Source organism: Elephas maximus, chromosome 5, assembly GCF_024166365.1.
Source record: "Elephas maximus indicus isolate mEleMax1 chromosome 5, mEleMax1 primary haplotype, whole genome shotgun sequence".
Classification (NCBI taxonomy): Eukaryota; Metazoa; Chordata; class Mammalia; order Proboscidea; family Elephantidae; genus Elephas; species Elephas maximus.
The window spans coordinates 90,568,835-90,582,058 of record NC_064823.1 but is presented as its reverse complement, the minus strand read 5'-3'; the positions used below and the strand labels follow the sequence as shown (position 1 = coordinate 90,582,058).

Sequence of the window (13,224 nt, the reverse complement as noted above, 5' to 3'; positions counted from 1 at the left end):
CTCAGTTTTTACTATTTCTCGAGATCTTATAATAGTGGTCTTATACAATATTTGTCCTTTTGCCTCTGACTCATTTCGCTCAGCATAATGCCTTCCAGGTTCCTCCATGTTATGAAATGTTTCACAGATTCGTCACTGTTCTTTATCGATGCATAGTATTCCATTGTGTGAATATACCACAATTTATTTACCCATTCATCCGTTGATGGACACCTTGGCTGCTTCCAGCTTTTTGCTATTGTAAACAGAGCTGCAGTAAGCATGGGTGTGCATATATCTGTTTGTGTGAAGGCTCTTGTATCTCTAGGGTATATTCTGAGGAGTGGGATTTCTGGGTTGTATGGTAGTTCTATTTCTAACTGTTTAAGATAACGCCAGATAGATTTCCAAAGTGGTTGTACCATTTTACATTCCCACCAGCACTGTATAAGAGTTCCAATCTTTCCCAGCCTCTCCAACATTTATTATTTTGTGTTTTTTGGATTAATGCCAGTCTTTTTAGTTGGTGTGAGATGGAATCTCATCGTAGATTTAATTTGCATTTCTCTAATGGCTAATGATCGGGAGCATTTTCTCATGTATCTGTTGGCTGCCTGAATATCTTCTTTAGTGAAATGTGTGTTCATATCCTTTGCCCACTTCTTGATTGGGTTGTTTGTCTTTTTGTGGCTGAGTTTTGACAGAATCATGTAGATTTTAGAGATCAGGCGCTGGTCTGAGATGTCATAGCTGAAAATTCTTTCCCAATCTGTACGTGGTCTTTTTACTCTTTTGGTGAAGTCTTTAGATGAGCATAGGTGTTTGATTTTTAGGAGCTCCCAGTTATCTGGTTTCTCTTCATCATTTTTGGTAATGTTTTGTATTCTGTTTATGCCTTGTATTAGGGCTCCTAGGTTGTCCCTATTTTTTCTTCCATGATCTTTATCGTTTTAGTCTTTATGTTTAGGTCTTTGATCCACTTGGAGTTAGTTTTTGTGCATGGTGTGAGGTATGGGTCCTGTTTCATTTTTTTGCAAATGGATATCCAGTTATGCCAGCACCATTTGGTAAAAAGACTATCTTTTCCCCAGTTAATTGACACTGGTCCTTTGTCAAATATCAGCTGCTCATACATGGATGGATTTATATCTGGGTTCTCAATTCTGTTCCATTGGTCTATGTGCCTGTTGTTGTACCAGTACCAGGCTGTTTTGACTACTGTGGCTGTATAATAGCTTCTGAAATCAGGTAGAGTGAGGCCTCCCACTTTCTTCTTCTTTTTCAGTAATGCTTTGCTTATCCGGGGCTTCTTTCCCTTCCATATGAAATTAGTGATTTGTTTCTCTATCCCCTTAAAATATGACATTGGAATTTGGATTGGAAGTGCATTATATGTATAGATGGCTTTTGGTAGAATAGACATTTTTACTATGTTAAGTCTTCCTATCCATGAGCAGGGTATGTTTTTCCACTTAAGTATGTCCTTTTGAATTTCTTGTAGTAGAGCTTTGTAGTTTTCTTTGTATAGGTCTTTTACATCCTTGGTAAGATTTATTCCTAAGTATCTTATCTTCTTGAGGGCTACTGTGAATGGTATTGATTTGGTTATTTCCTCTTCGATGTTCTTTTTGTTGATGTAGAAGAATCCAAGTGATTTTTGTATGTTTATTTTATAACCTGAGACTCTGCCAAACTCTTCTATTAGTTTTAGTAGTTTTCTGGAGGATTCCTTAGGGTTTTCTGTGTATAAGATCATGTCATCTGCAAATAGTGATAGCTTTACTTCCTCCTTGCCAATCCGGATACCCTTTATTTCTTTGTCTAGCCTAATTGACCTGGCTAGGACTTCAAGTACGATGTTGAATAAGAGCGGTGATAAAGGACATCCTTGTCTGGTTCCCGTTCTCAAGGGAAATGCTTTCAGGTTCTCTCCATTTAGAGTGATATTGGCTGTTGGCTTTGCATAGATGCCCTTTATTATGTTGAGGAATTTTCCTTCAATTCCTATTTTGGTAAGGGTTTTTATCATAAATGGGTGTTGAACTTTGTCAAATGCCTTTTCTGCATCAATTGATAAGATCATGTGGTTTTTATCTTTTGTTTTATATATGTGATGGATTACATTAATGGTTTTTCTAATATTAAACCAGCCTTGCATACCTGGTATAAATCCCACTTGATCAGGGTGAATTATTTTTTTGATGTGCTGTTGGATTCTATTGGCTAGAACTTTGTTGAGGATTTTTGCATCTATGTTCGTGAGGGATATAGGTCTACAATTTTCTTTTTTTGTAATGTCTTTACCTGGTTTTGGTATCGGGGAGATGGTAGCTTCATAGAATGAGTTGGGTAGTATTCCGTCTTTTTCTATGCTTTGAAATACCTTCAGCAGTAGTGGTGTTAAGTCTTCTCTGAAGGTTTGGTAGAACTCTGCAGTGAAGCCGTCCGGGCCAGGGCTTTTTTTTGTTGGAAGTTTTTTCATTACCGTTTCAATCTCTTTTTTTGTTATGGGTCTATTTAGTTGTTCTACTTCTGAATGTGTTAGTTTAGGTAGGTAGTGTTTTTCCAAGAATTCATCCATTTCTTCTAGGTTTTCAAATTTGTTAGAGTACAATTTTTCGTAGTAATCTGAAATGATTCTTTTAATTTCATTTGGTTCTGTTGTGATGTGGTCCTTCTCGTTTCTTATTTGGGTTATTTGTTTCCTTTCCTGTATTTCTTTAGTCAGTCTAGCCAATGGTTTATCAATTTTGTTAATTTTTTCAAAGAACCAGCTTTTGGCTTTGTGAATTCTTTCAATTGTTTTTCTGTTCTGTAATTCATTTAGTTCAGCTCTAATTTTTATTATTTGTTTTCTTCTGGTGCCTGATGGATTCTTTTGTTGCTCACTTTCTATTTGTTCAAGTTGTCAGGACAGTTCTCTGATTTTGGCTCTTTCTTCTTTTTGTATGTGTGCATTTATCGATCTAAATTGGCCTCTGAGCACTGCTTTTGCTGTGTCCCAGAGGTTTTGATAGGAAGTATTTTCATTCTCGTTGCTTTCTATGAATTTCCTTATTCCCTCCTTGATGTCTTCTATAACCCAGTCTTTTTTCAGGAGGGTATTGTTCATTTTCCAAGTATTTGATTTCTTTTCCCTAGTTTTTCTGTTATTGATTTCTAGTTTCATTGCCTTGTGGTCTGAGAAGATGCTTTGTAATATTTTGATGTTTTGGACTCTGCAAAGGTTTGTTTTATGACCTAGTATGTGATCTATTCTAGAGAATGTTCCATGTGCGCTAGAGAAAAAAGTATATTTTGCAGCAGTTGGGTGGAGAGTTCTGTAAAAGTGAATGAGGTCAAGTTGGTTGATTGTTGTAAGTAAGTCTTCCGTGTCTCTATTGAGCTTCTTACTGGATGTCCTGTCCTTCTCCGAAAGTGGTGTGTTGAAGTCTCCTACTATAATTGTGGAGGTGTCTATCTCAGTTTTCAGTTCTGTTAAAATTTGATTTACGTATCTTGCAGCCCTGTCATTGGGTGCGTAAATATTTAATATGGTTATGTCTTCCTGATCAATTGTCCCTTTTATCATTATATAGTGTCCTTCTTTATCCTTTGTGGCGGATTTAAGTCTAAAGTCTATTTTGTCAGAAATTAATATTGCTACTCCTCTTCTTTTTTGCTTATTGTTTGCTTGATATATTTTTTTCCATCCTTTGAGTTTTAGTTTGTTTGTGTCTTTAAGTCTAAGGTGTGTCTCTTGTAGGCAGCATATAGATGGATCGTGTTTCTTTATCCAGTCCGAGACTCTCTGTCTCTTTATTGGTGCATTTAGTCCATTTACATTCAGCTTAATTATAGATAAATAAGTTTTTAGTGCTGTCATTTTGATGCCTTTCATGTATGTTGTTGGCCATTTCATTTTTCCACATACTTTTTTGTGCTGAGGCGTTTTTCTTAGTAAGTTGTGAGATCCTCATTTTCATAGGGTTTGACTTTATGTTAGTTGAGTCGTTACGTTTTTCTTGGCTTTTATCTTGTTATGGAGTTGATATTCCTTTTTGTGGTTACCTTATTATTTACCCCTATTTTTCTAAGTAAAAACCTAACTTGTATCGTTCTATATCGCCTTGTATCACTCTCCATCTGTCAATTCAATGCCTCCTGTATTTAGTCCCTCTTTTTGATTATTTTGATCTTTTACCTATTGAGTTGCATGATTCCCTGTTATGTGTATTATTTATTTATTTATTTTTTAAATTAATCTTAATTTGTTTGTTTTTGTGATTTCCCTATTTGAGTTGATATCAGGACGTTCTGTTTTGTGACCTTGTATTGTGGTGGTACCTGATAGTATTGGTTATCTGACCAAGCAATGTCCTTTAGCATTTCTTGTAGCTTTGGTTTGGTTTTTGCAAATTCTCTAAACTTGTGTTTATCTGTAAATATCTTAATTTTGCCTTCATATTTCAGAGAGAGTTTTGCTGGATATATGATCCTTGGCTGGCAGTTTTTCTCCTTCAGTGTTCTGTATATGTCGTCCCATTCCCTTCTTGCCTGCATGGTTTCTGCTGAGTAGTCTGAACTTATTCTTATTGATTCTCCCTTGAAGGAAACCTTTCTTTTCTCCCTGGCTGCTTTTAAATTTTTTCTGTTTATCTTTGGTTTTGGCAAGTTTGATGATAATATGTCTTGGTGTTTTTCTTTTTGGATCAATCTTAAATGGGGTCGATGAGAATCTTGGATAGATATCCTTTCGTCTTTCATGATGTCAGGGAAGTTTTGTGTCAGGAGTTCTTCAACTATTTTCTCTGTGTTTTCTGTCCCCTGTCCCTGTTCTGGGACTCCAATCACTCGCAATTTATCCTTCTTGATAGAGTCCCACATGATTCTTAGGGTTTCTTCATTTTTTTTAATTCTTTTATCTGATTTTTTTTCAGCTATGTTGGTGTTAATTCCCTGGTCCTCCAGATGTCCCAGTCTGCATTCTAATTGCTCGAGTCTGCTCCTCTGACTTCCTATTGCTTTGTCTAATTCTGTAATTTTATTGTTAATCTTTTGGATTTCTACATGCTGTCTCTCTATGGATTCTTGCAACTTATTAATTTTTCCACTATGTTCCTGAATAATCTTTTTGAGTTCTTCAACAATTTTATCAGTGTGTTCCTTGGCTTTTTCTGCAGTTTGCCTTATTTCATTTGTGATGTCTTGAAGCATTCTGTAAATTAGTTTTTTATATTCTGTATCTGATAATTCCAGGATTGTATCTTCATTTGGGAAAGATTTTGATTCTTTTGTTTGGGGTTTGGAGAAGCTGTCATGGTGTGCTTCTTTATGTGGTTTGATATGGACTGTTGTCTCCGAGCCATCACTGGGAAACTAGTTTTTCCAGAAAATCTGCTAAAAAAATGCAGTCAGATCCCTATCAGAGTTCTCCCTCTGGCTCAGGCTATTCGGATGTTAATGGAGCTGCCTGGGGAGGGTGGGGGAAGGATCAGAGAGCTAGGAGAGTAGCACCTCAGAATATAGCCAGAGTTGCTTGTCTTACTTGGGATGACTATTATATCTGAGATTTCCACGGGGCGCGTCGCCTATGTGTACTGGCTGTGTGGAGATTGCCCCCGGGGGGTCTGGCCCGCTGGCGTCATGGTCAGATCCTCCGCTGTCAGCCCCACCCCCAATGTTAAGGCTCCCCTACTGGGACGGTGCACTCCTGACTCCAAAATCAGTCGCTTCCTCCCGGGGACTCCCCATCCTGCCACCCGCGTCTCGTGCCGCCCCTGTGAACCGTCTGGGCCCCCCCCCCCGTGGTCAGCTCAGGAGAGTGGAGCAGCTCCCCGCGCCTGCATCGGGACTGCGCATCCCGGCTGGGACACCGCTTTCTCTGCTCCAAGACCAGCCACCGCCTCCTGGGGACTTCTCCCACCAGCTGGGGCGCCACGCCGCCCGCGCGAACCTGCTGGGCCCCCTCCCGGAATGAGTTCGGGGGCTAGGGCTGGGCCCTTTGTCTGTGCCATCTGCCCCCCTGGGCTCTGCCCCAAATCGGGCTCCGAAGGTCACCTGACTGGTACACTGGCTCCAGGCTCTGAAAACAATTGCTGTCTCCCCGTATTTGTTCGTTCTCCATCTCTAAGTCTGTGTTTGTTGTTCAGAGTTCATGGATTGTTATGTAGGTGATCGATTCAGTTGTTTTTCCGAGTCTTTGTTGCAAGAGGGATACGCAGTAGTGTGCACCTAGTCCGCCATCTTCGCCCAGCCCCTGTAATGACTTTTTAAAGATAAGAAGCACAATAAAATGAATATGTAATTGAAGAAATTCTAAGTGTCTTAATGTTTGAGTTTCTGGCTTTCTGGAGTCTGTTGTAGTTATGGGACACCAAGTTCTTCTTACTGATTCTATAGTAGAATCCTCTCTATAATATTGGTGAGATTGACAGATCATTTTGTATTTTCATTTCATCTTTCACTGACAAAAAACAGATTCCTCTCTCTTTTTATTTACACAAACTAACCTTTGAAGACACAGAGAATGCTAGAACTTCATTCTATCAACTAAAAACATGACTTGTTTAGTACTTCACTGTAAAACTTATCCCACTTCTTCTCACTAAATATCTGGAACCAAAAGTCAAAATAAACAACATATATCATATTTTCTACCCTCTCCAAGAATGTCATTAGATCTCATAATTCTGATGTAACAATAGGTACATAGGAAGGAGTCATTAAAAGCCCTTCACTGTACTTTTAAATGTATAGCCAGAAGTGAACCAGACACTATACGAAAAGGGTATTTTAAGTAGTTCAGCTACTAGCTCACCACAAGGATCAATGGCATCTGCAAGAATGACATCGAACCCTGATTGTTGTAATTACATCATTAATTTCTTTTTGAAAGCTCCATCTTTACAGAGCCTTCAAATACAGAGTATTCCCAAGAGATTTCTTGTACTAGCGAAAAATATGTCCAAAATATATCTTTCGGGAGATCATATGTCCCTTTCCTGATCCATTTCAAGAAAAAAAAACTCAAAATCATCTTTAGTAAGAGAAGTAGGATAAACTTCAAATTTAATAGCAGATGGTGTGTTGGGATCAATAAGAATGGAAGCTGAAGCATGACCCGTCTGAATAAGTTCATCCAGTATTATCTTTATATTGATCCAGTGACTATATTCTGTTGGGCACACCAGCACTTTTTCACAAGTTCCACAGCTAAAGTAACAACTCAGTTGTATCAGCAGAACTGAAATCCATTTCGCAGACATCCTGGTTAAATGAATGCTTCTTTTCAAATTTCTGTTGCCTTTTGCCATTGCTCATGCTTATATTCCAGGAGAAATCAATCAAGAAGTTAAAATACAACTCTTACAGGTCAAAGAAAATACATTATACAAATAGAGCACATGGATGTCAAGCAGAAAAAGCAAAGGGTAGATGACCTTGTGTTTGTACGAGTGTACCTAATGTCTCTTCTATCATAAGTGCTATCACAAAGCTAAGAGGTGATGATCTAACATTTGAGTGTGACTTGTTATATAATAGATTTTAGAGTAGTATTAAGGACAGTGGCAATTGTGAGGCCACTTGTGATGGCAGTGTCCTTGACACAAGAACTAAAAACAAAGTAATGTCATGGTTGCATAAGCATATTTTTGGATATCATGGTTCAAGGCTTTTTGTGTCTAGTAAAATCATTATTAACATAATTCCCATACCAAACAATTCATCAACTTAAAGCATACAATTCAATGGTTGTTAGTTTATGCCAGAGTTGTACAAACACCACCACAATCATTTGAGACCATTTTAATCACCCAAAAAGAAACTCTGTGCACCTTACCCATCACCCCTTGTCTTCCCTTCCTCCCTCTAATCCCAGTCCTAGAAAACTGCTAGGCTATTTTCTGTCTCTATAGCTTTTCCAATTCTAGACATTTCATATAAATGGAATCATACAATATGTTTTTTTTGTGTGTGACTGGTTTCTTTCACTTACCATAATTTTTCAAGATTTATGTTTATTATGTACATAGTATTATTTCTTATTATTGTCAAATAATATTCTATTGTATGGATATATCACTTTTTCTCATTCATTCATCAGTTGATAGACACTTGGGTTGTTTCAACTTTTTGATTTTTATGCTGTTTATCAATAACGCTGTCTATAAACATTCATTTGCAAGGTTTGTGTGGGTGCATGCTTTCATTTCTCTTGGGAACATACATAGAAGTAAATTGCTGGATTATATGGTAACTCTGTGTTTAACCTTATGCCAGACTATTTTCCAAAATAGTATGTATAATGGTTCCATTTTCTTCACATTCTTTTTTTTTCTAATACTAATTCTTTCAAAAAATATTTATTTTTGCCAAAAATATAGACACAGCAAAACATACACCCATTCAACAATTTCTACATGTAGGGTTTAGTGACCTTGATTACATTCTTCAAGTTGTGTCATTATTCTCGATATCTCTTCCCACATTAATTCACCACCAATAACTTAGATTCTCCACATTCTTGACAACACTTTTTATTATCTGTCTTGATTATAGTCAACCAAGTGAGTGTGAAGTGGTATATCTCATTGTGGTTTTTACTTACATTTCTCTGATGACGAATGATGTTGAGCTTTTGTTCATGCACTCTTTGGAGAAATGTCTATTCAGATTATCTGCCCATTTTTCTTTGGATTATTTATCTTCCTCTTATTGAGTTGTAAAAGAGTTCTTAGTATTTTCTTAATACAAGTTCCTTAGCAGATGTATGATTCTGCAAATATTTTCTGCTGTTTGGAGTGCTGTGTTTTCACTTTCTTGATGATGTTCTTTGAAGTACAAGTGCTTAATTTTGATATACGGATTGAGGTAAGTAGTCCAACTTTATATTTTTGTATATGGGTTTTGAGTTTTCCCAGGAAATTTGTGAAAAAGACTTTTCTTTCCTCACTGATTTATTTTGGTGCCCTTGTTGAAAATCAATTGACGATAAACGTGTGAGTGTCTTTCTGCATTCTCAATTCTATTTCATGATCTATACATCTATCTGTATGCCTGTACCACACTGTCTTGATTACTGTAGATTGGCAGGTTTTGAAATCAGAAAGTGTAAGTCTTTCAACTTTGTGTTTTTGTTTATAATATTGTTTTGGTCATTTTGGATGCCAGAATTTTTATGTTTATTCACGTTTACTCACATTTTATTAGTTTTCCAAAGAAAGATTATCATACTGTTTTTTAAACAGTTTCTCAAACTTTATTTTATATAACAACGTGACGTGGACAACATTCGACAATATTGCCTGTAATCTACTTATTCTCTGTAATGGCAGAAAATACCTTCTCCATTTTATTAGCAGTAAGTGTATTCTTTGACTGACCATTAAGTGCTGTTGGGACGTTCAACCGTTTCAGGAGGTAGCATATAATCAGGTACTGATGGTACTGAATGAAGAAGTCCAAGTTACACTGAAGGAATTGGTGAAAAACAAGGCTCTAGGAATAGATAGAACACCAACTGAAATTTTCATCAAATGGATGCAGCACTGGAAGTGCTCACTCATCTATGCCAAACTACCTGGCCAACCGACTGGCAAACAAACAAACAAAAAAAACCCTTTGCCATTGAGCCAACTCTGACTTATAGTGACCCTATTACAGTAAAACTGTCCCATAGAGTTTCCAAGGAGCACCAGATGAATTTGAACTGCTGATCTTTTGGTTAGCAGCCATAGCTCTTAACCACTATGCCACCAGAGAGATCCACATTTATGCCTATTCTCAAGAGAGGTGATACAACTGAATGTGGAAATTATTGAACAATATCATTAATATCCCACAGAAGTAAAATTTTGCTGAAGATCATTCAAAAGCTATGCAGCAGCACATCAACAGGGAACTGCCAGAAATTCAAGCTGGTGTCAGGTGAGGATGTGGAACCAGGGATACAATTGCTGATGTCAGCTGGATCCTGGCTGAAAGCAGAGAATACCAGAAAGATTTTACCTATGTTTTATTTACTATGCAAAGGCATTTGACTGTGTGGATCGTAACAAATTATGGATAACATTGTGAAGAATGGGAATTCCAGAACGCTTAATTGTGCTCACGTGGAAACTGCATAGATCGAGAGGTAGTCTTTCGAACAGAACAAGGTGATACTGCATGGTTTAAAATCAGGAAAGGTGTGTGTTGGTGTTGTATGCTTTCACCATAACCTATTCAGTCTGTATGCTGAGTAAATAATCTGAGAAACTAGACTATATGAAGAAGAATGTGGCATCAGGTTTGGAGGAAGATTTACTCACAATGTGCGTTATGCAGATGATACAACCTTCCTTGCTGAAAGTGAAGAGGACTTGAAACACTTACTGATGAAGATCAAAGACCACAGGCTTCGGTATGGATTACACCTTAACATAAAACAAAAATTCTCACAACTGGAACAAAAAGCAACATCATGATAAGTGGAGAAAAGTTTGAAGTTGTCAAGGATTTCATTTTACTTGAATCCACAATCAACAGCCTTGGAAGCAGCAGTCAAAAAATCAAAAGATGCATTGCATTGGGTAAATCTGCTGCAAAAGACCTCTTTAATGTGTTGAAAAACAGAGATGTCACCTTGAAGACTAAGCTGCGTCTGACTCAAGCCAGGGTGCTTTCAGCCACTTCATATGCACGTGAAAGCTGGACAATGAATAAGAAAGACCAAGGAAGAACTGATGCCTTTGAATTGTGGTGTTGGAGAAAAAATTGAATATACCATGGACTGCCAAAAGAACAAACAAATATGTTTTGGAGGAAGTACAACCAGAATGCTCCTAGAAGCATGGATGGAGAGACTTTGTTTTACATACCTGGGGCATGTTATCAGGAGGGCTCAGTTTCTGGAGAAGGACATCACTCTTGCTAAAGTACGGGGTCAGTGAAAAAGAGGAAGACTCCGAAGGAGATGGATTGACACAGTGGCTGCAACAATGGGCTCAAGCATAACAGATGTGAGGATGGCGTAGGACCGGACAGTGTTTCATTTATTGTACATAGGGTCTTTATGAGTCAGAACCTACTCAATGGCACCTAAAGACAACAACAACAAGTACATACATCACATACATACTCACATTCAAGTATTTCTGTATGACAGGTTCATTCCTGCAGAATTCCTAGGTCACACCAATTTCATTTGGAATGGTTATTCCATATTGTACTCCTACAAAAATAGTTTTCTCAGATACTTGGTTTACCAATCTGTGACAAAATTATTTGTCTAAATTTCCATTTCCCGAACTGTTAGTGACTTTTGTCAGTTCTTCCATGTTACTGGACATTTTTACTTCTGTCGATGCCTGTACATATCCTTCATCTATTTACATATTGGACTGTTTCTCTCTTTTGTTTATGATTTGTAGGAGTTTTTGCTAGACAGTATATATCACTCCTTTTTCTGTTAAATGCCTTGCAAGTTAGTTTGATGAAAATTAATTCAGACTTATATGTACGATTTAACAATATTATCTTCTGTGGCATTATATTGTACTTTTCTTTAAAAATGTGTCAATTTTTTAGATGAGATGTATGGAAAATTCTTTTCTAAGCATTTCCGATCATTTCCCTAGTGTCAAAATTTAATTTAATTTAATTTTTGTTACTAATGGCTAGTGATTAGAAGTGTTTCCTTGTGTGTTTGGTAGAGACCTGAATGTTTTCTTTGGTGAAGTGTCTGTTTATAACCTTTGTTCATTTTTAAAAATTGGATTATTTGTCTTTTTTTTTTTTTTTTTGTAGAGGTGTTATAGTTTCCTATAGATTTTAGAGATTATACCTTTGTCGGCTATGTCATAGCCAAATTTTTTTTTCCAGTCTTTAGGTTCTCTTTTTACTTTTTTGGTGAAGTCTTTTGATGAGCATAAGTGTTTAATTTTTAGAAGATTCCATTTATCTAGCTTATCTTCTGGTGTTTCTGTGTCGTTAGTTATGGTTTTTATCCTGTTTCTGCTGTATAATCAGGCCCCTAATGTTGACCCTACCTTTTCTTCCATGACCTTTATAGTTTTTGATTTTATATTTAGGTCTTTGATCCATTTTGAATTAGTGTTTGTGTATGGTGTGAGTTTCGGTTTTTGTTTCTGTTTTTTACAAAAGGAAATATAGTTTTGCTAGCACCATTTGTCAAAAAGACTTTTTTTCACAATTTAATGAACCTTTGTCTAAGACCAGGTGGCTGTAGTAGATGGGTTTACACCTCAGTTCTGGATTCTGTGTCATTGGTCAGTGTCTGTCATTGTACCAGTACCAAGCTCTTTTGACTACCATAGCCGTATAGTAGTTTCTGAGGTCAGGTAGTGGGAGGCCTCCTACTTTGCTCTTCCTCTTCAACAAGGCTTCATTTATCTGGGGTCTCTTTCCTTTCCATATAAAGTTAGTTTTTCCATCTCATTAAAGAATGCTATTGGTATGTGGATCAGGATTGCATGGTTTTTGTACATTGCTTTAGGTAGAATTGACATTTTCACCATGTTGAGTCTACCTATCCACGAGCATAGTATGTTTTTCCATTTATGTAGGTCTCTTTTGGTTTCTTGCAGTAGTGTTTTGTAATTTTCTTTATATAGGTCCTTTATGTCCCTGGTTAGATTTGTTCTTAAGTATTTTATTTTATAAACAGTATTGCTTTCCTGATTTCCTTTTTTTGTAGTTCTCTTTATTGGTATCGGAATCCAACTGATTTTTGTATGTTTATCTTGTAACTTGATACTCTGCTGAATTTTTTAGCAGTTCCAGTAGTTTTCTTGGGGAGTCTTTCGGGTTCTCTACATATGGTATCATATCATCCATGAATAGGGATAGTTTTACTTCTTCCTTACCAACTTGGATGCCGTTTCTTTTTCTTGCCTTATTGCTTTAGCTGGGATGGAGGTGATAAAGAGCATCTTTGTCTTTTTCCTGTTCTCAGGGGGAATATTTTCAGCCTTTCTCCATTGAGGATGCTGTTGGCTGTTGGTTTTATATAGATGTCCTTTATTATGTTGAAAAATTTCCCTTCTGTTTTGAGAGTTTTTATCAGGAATGGGTATGGGACTTTATCAAATGCTTTTTCCATGTCGATTGAGATGATCATGTGATTAATTTCTTTTGTTTTATTTATATAGTGGATTACACTGGTTGATTTTCGAATGTTAAACTATCCTTGCATACCTGGTATGAATCTCACTGGGTTGTGTTTTGTTATTTTTTTATATGGTGCTGAATTCTATTGGCTAG

The 13,224-nt window shown here is 36.9% G+C and overlaps 1 pseudogene; it reads right to left on the bottom strand.

Annotated features, from left to right (window-relative positions):
• The window catches only part of LOC126077107 (UDP-glucuronosyltransferase 2B31-like), an 83,954-nt pseudogene extending 76,728 nt beyond the window's left edge, over positions 1 to 7,226 (bottom strand).
• Positions 7,227 to 13,224: the final 5,998 nt, after the last annotated feature.